We start from the raw sequence: 8,980 nt of genomic DNA, 5'->3' as shown, positions 1-8,980 counted from the left end.
TTTTTGTTTTTTTTTTCTCACTCTTTTGTTTCCATTTCTGGTATCACCACCAGCATGGGAGAACAGAGGAAGATGTTAAGAACGTTAAACCCTGGGCTGGGCACAGTGGCTCATGCCTGTAATCCCAGCACTTGGGAGGCTGAGGCGGGTGAATCATGCGGTCAGGAGTTCGAGACAAGCCTGACCAACACGGTGAAACCCCGTCTCTACTAAAAATACAAAAATTACCCAGGCACGGTGGCATGTGCCTGTAATACCAGCTACTCAGGAGGCTGAGGAAGGAGAATAGCTTGAACCCGGGAGGCGGAGGTTGCAGTGAGCTGGGATCGTGCCACTGCACTCCAGCCTGGGCAACAGAGCAAAATTAGTCTCAAAAAAAGAAAAAAAGAAAGAAAGAAAGAAAGAAAGAAAGAAAGAAAGAAAGAAAGAAAGAAAGAAAGAGAGAAAGAAAGAAAGAAAGAAAGTTAAATCCTGCCACATCTACAGACAATGCTGTACTCTTGTAAGATTCCAGACATAGCCTTTAATCTCCAAAGCCTTACACTTCGATTTTGTAAACAAATAGATAGACAGACACTTTCTCTGTATAGCTTACAGCAATTAAGCCCTATGTCAACACTTTTGCTGACATTCCAGATTAGTGTGTAGTGATTTGATTTGCAAATTTTTTGGCATGCACCAGCTTTTTTATTTAGGCAACTCAGTTGAAGAAACTTCTTTTTCCTTTTTCTCTTCATCTTTAATTGTTCCTTCAGCTCATGCACCGTAGGGGCTCAGACCTCAGTAAGAGCAGAAACGATTCAAAGGAGTCCAGGTCTTGGAATGATGGCCTGAATTCTCCTAAATCCATAGGATTAACTACCGCAGGCTGGGATCCATCAGTTGGTGAGCTTGAAGATAAAAAATAAGGAGGTTAATTTAAATATAAAACTCATGATGGGCTATATTCAAAAGCAGACTCACTTTTTCCAAAGTGATTTAAGATAGCACAGGTAACTATCTCTGCTTTTGAATGTATATTCTTACCTTTTTATTTTTAATATTAAAAAATAACCTTGTTATATTTGCTTTCTTAAGATATTAGTGATCTGGAAGACAGAAGTCTGTAAGGGATTCCTTAATGTCTTTGGATAGTGACATTTTAAAATATGTCCTGCATAATTGTCCAGGAAAGGGTTGCAAACATAACATGGGAAAACAGGCCTACTCTGTGTGCATATGTGGGCATGTGGGTACTAGGAAAAATTTATAAAATTTTATTCTTTATGATTGTTAATCTATATTACTATACAATGAAATATTATTTGATTCTAGACCTTTAAAATGTTTACTTTAGACCTTTGTAATTAACAGATCAGAAAAAATATATTTGAGTCTCATTATTTAAATCATGAAATATATATAAATATAGACCCACTAGATATCTACACACATCATACCCACATGTATATATGAAGGGATTTGTATTCACAAACGATATTCCTTGGAGGGCTAAATTCTGTTAATAGATGACCATTTCCACTTCCTTTAATTAACTTTAATAAGACAGATTCATGTAGCAGTTTGTTCTATTAAATCTAAGTCATCTCCTCTTGGCTCCCAAATTTATGATCTCTAATTTCAGCACAGCTCATATTTATCAAAACCATGAAAATGATGGCCTGCGTTTCATGGTGACTTATGGTGTGTTGTAAAGATATTTTCTTTGTTTCACACTTTGGCCCAGGGAGGTTCGTGGAGCTCTGCTGAGGGCTTTTCTTTTTCTCTCGAAAGGAATGGGAGAGAAGGGGAGAAGCTCGGAAGCAGCCTCTGCCTGCAGCCTCCATATGGCCCACAGACTTCTCTCAGTGAGGGAGTGCGAGGGCGTGGGGTGCAACGGTCATCATTTATGGCTCTTCCCAAGTGACAGGTTAGTTACCAACACAGCCTGGAGAGATGTGTCTATGGCCAGAATCGGGTTTCAGGGCTGATGACCTTACTCCTTAAATAAATAGAGAAACATTTGGAGCCAATTTTGAGGGACAATCACGATTCTGCAAATATGTGGTGGAAAAGAAAGAAGGAGGGTGGGAGAAAATAGAATTAAGGTCCAGTGTGGTCTTCACAATTATAATCCCAACTACTCAGGAGGCCAAGGCAGGAGAATCGCTTGAGACCAGGAGTTTGAGACCAGCCTGGGCAACATAGCAAGACCCCATCTTTACAAAAAATTTAAAAATTTGGCAGGCATGGTGGTGGCACACCTGTAGTCCTAGCTACTTGGGAGGCTTCAGCCTAGGAGTTCAAGGTTACGGTGAGCCATGGTTGCACTGATACACAGCCTGGGTGATAGAGCAAGACCCTGTCTCTTTAAAAAAAAAAAAAAAAGAAGAAGAAGAAGAAGAAGAAAGAAAGAATTAATGACTTCACTGGCAAGCTCCTGGAATGGTCTGGAACATGCAACAAATGCTAGAGTAGAGCTCTTAGGAGAAGGTGAGTGGTGGAGAGGTGGGGAGGTGAAGGAGGAGCAGAGTAGAGGCAACAGAAGAATTCAGAAGAAAACACTACCTGTGCTTGCAAAGAAGTTACATTCTGGTGATGCACTTTGTTGTCACAAACATTGTCAGAGGCCAAAATGATACAAGGAACCTAAGAATGCACTTTGGGATGAGAACAAAGGGAGGATTACAGCATTTTTAAAATTTCTAAATGCTAAGAAAATAGAATTGAATGAGTTAATATATGTAGGGTGTAAATATGCTCTGTTTGCTACTGTTAGGAGTAGCATCATATGTGCCAGATAAGGAAAAGAGATGGGAGGAAGGGGAAAGGCTAAGATGTGAGGACCGAGGCTGGAGAGCAGGAGGAAAAGCTCCAGGTACTCAGCTGCGTTAGGTCACAGTGGGGGTCCGGGCCACAGGGCGAGTTGCTAAGAAAGTTGGCCAAATATGTGCAGGTTCTGAAAATAGGTTTTTGTTTGTTTGTTTCTGTCGCCCAGGCTGGAGTGCAGTGGTTCGATCTTAGTTCACTTCAACCTCCACCTCCCATGTTCAAGCGATTCTTCTGCCTCAGCCTCCTGAGTAGTTGGAACTACAGGCATGCATCACCATGCCTGGCTAATTTTTGTATTTTTAGTAGAGATGGGGTTTTGCCATGTTGGTCAGGCTGGTCTCAAACTCCTGACCTCAAGCCATCTGCCCGCCTCGACTTCCCGAAGTGCTGGGATTACAGGTGTGAGCCATTGTGCCTGGCCTGAAAATAGGTTTGACAGGGGCACCCAGGCAGCCCAGGGCTGGTCTTCCTTCTGGATCTCTCTGGAGGAGGTAGGGCAGAGCCTAGCAACCTTTTCAGAACATCCACTCCAGTCATTCTAAAAGAAGAATCTATAATTCCACTGTCACCCAGCCCTCTCCTGCCTGCTGCCTCCTATCCTTTCCATTTGGGACCCCAACTTTTGTTCCACAGTTGAAGATGAGATCTTAAAATGTAAATCCTGAGAGTGGACAACATCTTGCCTAAAACTTACATTCACCAAGTATAATGGATTCACCTGTATCTATAATTCATTCCGATTAGAACTTGAGCAGGGTGGTGAAAAGCCTTGGCTTTGTTGTCCTACAGAATTGGATTTACTTCCCAGGCAGTTAAGTGACCTTGTGCAAGTTACTTAATTTTTATGAGCCTCATTTTCTTCATCCATAAAATGGGGTAATAATAATACTACGCTTCGGATTGTTGCAAGGATTGAATCACCTCTTATATGTAAAGGAGTTAGTACATATTGTGAAGTTAGCATGTACTAAAGCTCAATGGGCATAGCTGTTGCAATGGTGGGTGGGTTAGAAAGCAGGATGACACTGACCACAGGAGGGGAAAGGGTTAAGGACACAATGAAGACCCCAGTTTGGCATGAGGCCAACCTGTCCAACTTCACTTTGTACACCCAAGCCCCTGGGATCTGTAGCAAACTTTGGTCACTGCATTACGTGGTGCTTAACAATGTCACCCATGTGACTTATGAGGATAAATCATTTTGAAGGTGTTGTATCCCCAGAAGCATCCTCCATTGAGGTATGGAGGCCTAGAGAAGGGAAGATGTTATGGTTTAAGTTCCAGGCCTGCTCAATTCAATCTCAAACTTCAAGATGTCTGTGTGAAGTTTCTGAAGAAATAGAAATTCCTTACTAACTCAGATAATTAGATGGTATAAATACCGCACCTGAGAAGACCTTAAGTGAGATCATTTGCAGAAACCTCCAAGCTAGAGGGGCTATTCCCACTCCACAATGTTGGCACCTATTGGAAAAGCCCCAGCATGTTCTCTGTGCTCCCAGCCTGCATGCCAAAATATTTGCCTCAGTCCATATCTTGCTGGTCATTTCCCTTCCTCACCTGTTCCTGATTGTCCAAGGCCATGGCCCTAGACCTGTTTCCTGACCCTCTGACCTGTGGACTCATACTGTTTCCATTGAGCTGAGCTCTAGCTTCCTTCCTTAGCTCCACTTTGAACTGCCCCTTTATCACATTGCTTCATGGTTGCTCCAAAATGGGGTCCAGCGTCTCCCCGGTACCAGTTCCCATGCCAGAGGGTGCTTCACGTTTACTCTGCCTCCAGGAATGAACCCCAGACCCACATCATCTTTTATCCTGTAAGAACTGAATTTTAAGCCACTTAAAAAAAAACTAAGACTTGAGAATTTGGTCATTAATGAGAACATAAATATGGATCATATAGCTAGAAAGGCCATGTGTACATGAGAATTGACTTCTCTAGGCATGCACATGGTGAAAATTAGACCTCACTTATATATAATTAAAGAACAGTAATACAAAGTAGACCTTTGCATATGCATCAGTCAATCCAATATTCAGAGAGAAATTCGCTGTAATTGGTTGATTAACATAAAGATGATGTTAATGACTTCCCATCAGCTTACATGGTGTTCCAGCCATTCCTTGTAATGACATTCTAGACACCCTGTCCACATACCAGAATATGCAATATTTTCTGAATACTGTTCTTTTTTACAGATGAGGAAAGTGAAGCTCACAGGTTAAATACTTGCCCAAGGTCACAACTTACAAATATTGGAGCTGGAATTTGAACCTAGGTAATCTAGCTCCAAATTCCATGTTCTCCACATATCCATGATGCTACCTCTCTAAAGAAGGATTTCATTCAAACATCTTGTAAGTATAATTATTTTTATTTATTTGCTTGCTTTATAGGATTCTTCAAGCTGGGGGTGAATTTACTGGACAAGTGGTGCTGCCTTATTCAACATGGTCATTGACTATTTTCAAATGCTAGAAGAATAAAGTGTTAAGGAATACTTCAGAAATACAAGGAATCCAGGCTTAGCACTTGCAAGCTAAGGAAGAGCATAATTTATATCAAATGCTCAATAGTTTCAGGGTTCTAACCTCTTATTCATATTTGGGCAACTAGATAGAAAAACCTAGAATTATCTATCCCTGGATAGATCATTACCAGATAATTATCTATTACCTAGATAATTACCTATTACTAGAGCCTTCAATCACTGGATTTTTCTAACCTATTTTCATAAAGAGGTCATTATCAACAAAATACTCTGAGAAACTGAGTTCTCTCTCTCTTTTTTAGAGCAGGTTCTAGTGGCTGTCTTGGGTTAGTATTGTTTAGATGCAGTCTTCTCTATGCAAATGATTGTTAGAGTGAGGACTATGAGGTGCTCCCACAGTTTCCATTTTGTCATTTGGACTGTGTTTAACAAGTCAGGAAAGTGGACATGCATGCTCAATAGGTTCCAAAAAGCATTGGCTCTGAAATAAAAAATCAAGAACACTGTATTCCCTGAAATTTCTGATAAAATATAGTTTCACTCTTGATTCAAATGTATTATATTTTATTAGTAAAATTAATGAGAAAAACATGTGTGTACCTACTCTATATTCAGTGTTCTATGGACATAGGTTTCCATGGGTGTCACTTTCATGACATTGTTCAATAGCTATTAAGGATCTCACGAGTTAGGAACACTCAGTTAAGTGTAAGGTCAATTGAATTCTAACATCTCTTGAGTGCCATTCATTGCAAGACTTGGCCAGGCAAGGTGATATGAGTGAATCAAAACTATTTAAGACACAATACAGGTGACTACAACATAAGCAAAACAAAGGGACACAACGCCAGAAAACTCAGAAATACATAATGCCGACGTGGTAAAAACCTGGTGATGCACTACCACACCTATACCCACATCCATGGCAGACATTATCAATCAATCACAGCACTTTTCCCATGAGCCCAGAGTTAGCCTTGAGGAATGATAATGCACCTGATATCTCTCTCATTCACTTGCTTTTCCTTCTTGAATAAGACAAAATGAGCAGAGTTATGAAACTATACCTCAGAGAGTTAAAGAAACCAATGATTAACAGAAATTCTTGAGCTTGCAGGACGACAAATTTTAAAAAGCACAACTTATTAAAATGCTGAAACTCTCTCCACTTGTAAGATAACAAAACTGGCTAAAATTGGTTGGGACCAATATGGCTGACTGGAGTTTATGTAGAATTAGCTTGCTGACGTCACAGCCTGAATTTCCATCACGTGTTTCATACCAACTCCCCCTGGATTTGCACATGGGACCCATGAGGAGGCATGAAGAGATAATTGTGCATGCCCAAGAACTTTCCAAATCTCCCCTTTCCTTCCACCAATCACCTGCTAATCCTGAAATCCACCCCCTAAACCTTTTCTAATAAAATTACTGCCTGAAAGCCAGGACAGGGAGACAGATTTGAGATGGTCTCCTGTCTCCTTGTGAATTGACTTGCAATAAAAAGCTCTTCTTTTTTCAAAAACTTGGTGTTGTTGTATTGGCTTCTAGTGAATCAGGAAGCAAGCCCCTTTTCCTTACTCACACTTCTAGCTATCAAGCTGGGAACACCCACTGGATCATGTATGTAAACATCAACTGTCACTGGTGTCACAGCAATGAAAAAAATAGAGGCCTTTTGTAGGGGTCTGTTTTCAAGTATCTATGGTTTTCACATTATTCATTTAAAAAATTGTGGTGCATTGATTTGCACAATTTTGGATCTTTATTATTAGTAAGAAATTACTGCATTCCTCACAACACATTCCAACACACCAGTTTGTTGAGACATCTCCCTTAAGAACAGCTGCTCTAGAGGCTTAAACTCCAAAGACCATTCCAGACCAAGGTGAAAGAACAAGTGAACTAAAAAAAACTCCACCACAACACATTGAGAAGGGACCAACCCTATCCAAAGCAAATTATTCCCTTCCCCTCCACATTCCTGAGCAGCTATGCATGTTCTTCCTACACTTAGATGCTTACAATTCTTGGTCAAGAAGTCAATTATGACAAGTAAGAGCCAAGACGTTGGTTTTTTTCTTTATAGACACCCCTCCTGAAATGTGAGTAACAAGGTGTGGCTGTCCTTGCTGGCAGCATCCTGTGTTCTCACCCTGCGCCAGTCTTGGCGAGTCTCAGAGCATTTCTCTTCCTGTCCAAGAGAAAATCTATTCTAGGAGGCATCAGTGAGAAGTAAGAGACTTCACTGAAGATCCTTTAGGGTGGAGTCGGCTTTATCTCCAGCACCTAAAACATACCCTGGCTCAACAAAGGGGCATAGTAAGGAATAAATGAATGCATGGAAAATCAACAAAAGTCCTCATTGCACCTATGGGTCTGTTTCGCCCCCATGTTGACTAACCCAAATTCTGAGAATGCCTCTAAGATTTCTTTTTTTCTCTTCTTAGAGACAGAGTCTCACACTGTTGCCAAGGCTGAAGTGCAGTGGCATAATCATAGTTTACTCTAGTCTCAGACTCCCAGGCTCAAGGAATCTTCCCACCTCAGCCTCCCTAGCAGCTAGGACTACAGGTATGGGCCCCTGCACCTGGCTGATTTTTTTAAACTTTTTGTGAAGACAAGGTCTCGCTGTATTGTCCCTGCTGGTGTTGAAGTCCTGGCCTCAAACAATCCTCCCACTTCAGCCTCCCAAAGCACTGGAATTACAGGTGTGAGCCACTGCACCTAGCCTGTCTCTAGGATTTCTACTTTCCCATATACTTCCCATAAGTCCTGCCCTTAGGTCAAAATAACCATGCTGTTATTGTAATCACATACTTACCATAAATCCTGCCCTTAGGCAAATTCCCTGTAGTGTATAAGCCCTGGGTCTGCGGGGTAACAGTGCAGTGATCCACCATCTCATGGCCGCCTGAGACATGGCTTCTGTTCTTAAGTCCCTGTTAAATGTTTCTCTTTGAGAAACTGGATTTATCACCCTCTTTCTTCAGCTTCTCAGCTCCCTGGGCCTTTGGCGTAGGTTTGCACAGACCTGCTCATCCAGGAACACCCTCCTGAAGCCTCATCTCATTCCCTTTCTTTCCCGTTTACAGCTCTTCTATGTGGGTCCTTCCTCACTCCAGGGTCTCCCCTCACCACCCTGCCAACTGATACCACCCTCTCCTCTGCAGAGGTCTCCCCAGAGATTCCTCCAATCTGTCATCTTCATCTCCAGCACTTCACTCTGCGAAAGGCCCTCTTAATTTTTGGGCCAGTTTTTTTTTTAAACTATTTTCTTTTATTTCAAATATTTTTGAGGTACAAATGGTTTTTGGTTACATAGATGAGTTGTATAGTAGTGAAGTCTGAGATTTTAGTGCACCAAGGGCCCTCTTGAGACACCCCGCTTCCTTTGAAAGCTGCAAGAGATTGTAAATACCAAAGTACTTTTCCTCTCGCAAATAAAACTTTCCTGTCACTTGTATATTTGTCATTGTTCTGCTTCCAATAAGCAGCCATCTCTTAAAGGGCAAGGGATTTTATCTGTTGAAATCCAATGTGATCTGTGTCATTTGTGGATGTGGAGGGAAGATGGCTATTAATGTAATACTCTGCATCAAGCAGGCTCTTTATGTTTTTGGACTCCCAGAACAACAAGAAAACCTCAGAAATATCAATATGGTATCAAATGGAAT

The 8,980-nt window shown here is 41.3% G+C and overlaps 1 long non-coding RNA gene across 1 annotated transcript; it reads right to left on the bottom strand.

Moving 5' to 3' along the window:
• Positions 1-557: 557 nt before the first annotated feature.
• LOC129480782 (uncharacterized) lies at positions 558-3,265 on the bottom strand. The gene is made up of 3 exons (XR_008657127.2): positions 3,164-3,265; positions 2,548-2,639; positions 558-890 (listed from the first exon to the last, which is right to left on the bottom strand). It is a non-coding gene; the product is annotated as an uncharacterized lncRNA (long non-coding RNA).
• Between the last annotated feature and the right edge of the window lie 5,715 nt (positions 3,266-8,980).

Source organism: Symphalangus syndactylus, chromosome 4, assembly GCF_028878055.3.
Source record: "Symphalangus syndactylus isolate Jambi chromosome 4, NHGRI_mSymSyn1-v2.1_pri, whole genome shotgun sequence".
Lineage (NCBI taxonomy): Eukaryota > Metazoa > Chordata > Mammalia > Primates > Hylobatidae > Symphalangus > Symphalangus syndactylus.
Note: the sequence above shows the minus strand (reverse complement) of the source record. Positions and strands in the feature narration are given on the sequence as shown.